The sequence below is a fragment of the Palaemon carinicauda genome, chromosome 36, assembly GCF_036898095.1.
Source record: "Palaemon carinicauda isolate YSFRI2023 chromosome 36, ASM3689809v2, whole genome shotgun sequence".
In the NCBI taxonomy this organism is placed as follows: Eukaryota; Metazoa; Arthropoda; class Malacostraca; order Decapoda; family Palaemonidae; genus Palaemon; species Palaemon carinicauda.
This window is the reverse complement of record NC_090760.1, coordinates 15149109-15151068: the sequence shown is the minus strand read 5'-3', so window position 1 is coordinate 15151068 and position 1960 is coordinate 15149109.

Here is a 1960-nt window from a genome sequence, read left to right as displayed (position 1 = left end):
GTAAATTTCGGACCATCGAGAAAACAACAAACCCACTTTTTTAAACTTTTTGAAATTCACTATAATAATCTCAAACTATTAACAAAGATATACAAGGGTTGTAATAGCTTATTTGAAACCTCCCTGCTTGGAGATCTGTTGGACTGGGGTTCGAGCTCCGCTCAACCTCGATATTTTCTTGTAGTGTCTGTAAACTCACGATCCTTTTCAGCTAAGGATGGCGGGTATTGGGGGAGCCTTTAGGTATGTTAACTTGTTGAGTCATCAGGTGACATTTCCTGGCTCTTCCTGGTCCTAGCTTGGGTGCTGATCGTATGTATATATGGTCAATCTCTAGGGCGTTGTCCTGCTAGTAGAGGCAATGTCGCTGGCCCTTCCTTCTGCCATTTATGAACGACCTTATTGCTTTTGAAAATTATACACCTTTTTTAAATGTAGTGGAGAGAGAGAGAGAGAGAGAGAGAGAGAGAGAGAGAGAGAGAGTATTTAATTCGTAATAACCTTTAAAATCTTTTAAACATTAGAATTATAACGTATCAATTAAATCTCTATCCAGTGTTCTAGCCTAAAAGAAATACAATTTAATATAATAATATGATATAATAATGATATATAATAGTATAACGAAAATTACATAGAAAAAAAATATAGCAAAACGAAAAAAAATCATCGTGGAAAATTTTTCCTCAAATAAGGAGAAAATCACACGAAATGTACAATGGCCAAGCAGTGGAAAAGATCCCTCTAAACATGAATTAGATTTCGAGCTCTCGTAAACCCGGGCTAATTTTGAACTTGCTTCAATTTCTCCATCTTTATCGCAGGTGCTCCACTAAGCATTCTAAGCTTCATAGTTCTTAGGGGATTTTTTATTCTCTTCATTTTTGTACGATTTTTCTTCCTTGAGTTATCCTCGTTTTTATTTTTGGGTTATGAGGTAGAATTAATATTATTATTGTTATTATCATTATTATTTTTTTTTCATTAGTATTATTAATTAAATATTTTATAATAATTGTTTATTATTTCTCGTATAGTTTGTTTATTTCCTTAATTCCTTTCCTCACTGGGCTTTTTTTCCCTTGTTGGATCCCTTGTGCTTCTAGCATCCTACTTTTCCAACCAGGGTTGTAGCATAGCTACTATTAATAATATTACGTGTGTACGAGACCCGTCAAAAATGACGGTTAACTATTTATATTGATTTGCAAACAGACGCCAACACACTGATTCAATCCTTCCCACCCCCTCCCACTTTCCTAACTAGACCACGACAGTAGTAGTTAGGGGTATATTTTTCGTGGTATGACTACTCCTCTTCCCGTAGCCGATAGGCTGGGAGAAACCGAGTAGTTATAATTTCTGGCAATATCACTCAGCATGACCTGATATATATATATATATATATATATACATATATATATACATATATATATATATATATATATACCTAGACATTTGCTTTTTTGTTGCATGGGGAAATTATTATTATTATTATTATTATTATTATTATTATTATTATTATTATTATTATTATCATTATTATTATTATTATTATTATTCCTATTTTTACTATGTGTTTATACAACTAGGGATGGGTATTCAGATCGTGCAAAATCACTGTAATGAAAGAGAAGATGGAGACGGCAAGGCCAGACCGTATTGATGTTACATACCATCCGAATTATACATACAATCTTGTGAACATTTCGTGAGAGGTGGGTTAATGCGGTCTTGCTGGGGAACTACCATTATTGTATACAAAAGACAAAAATAATTTTGATTCACTTTATTATTATTATTATTATTATTATTATTATTATTATTATTATTATTATTATTATTATTATTATTATTATTATTATTTGGTATTTAGAGTCATATGTATTAAAAATCACGCGATTTCGCACCACAGCCAGTTAAGGCCTTAGGGTATAAGGTGGAACCTCTTTTCTTGGAA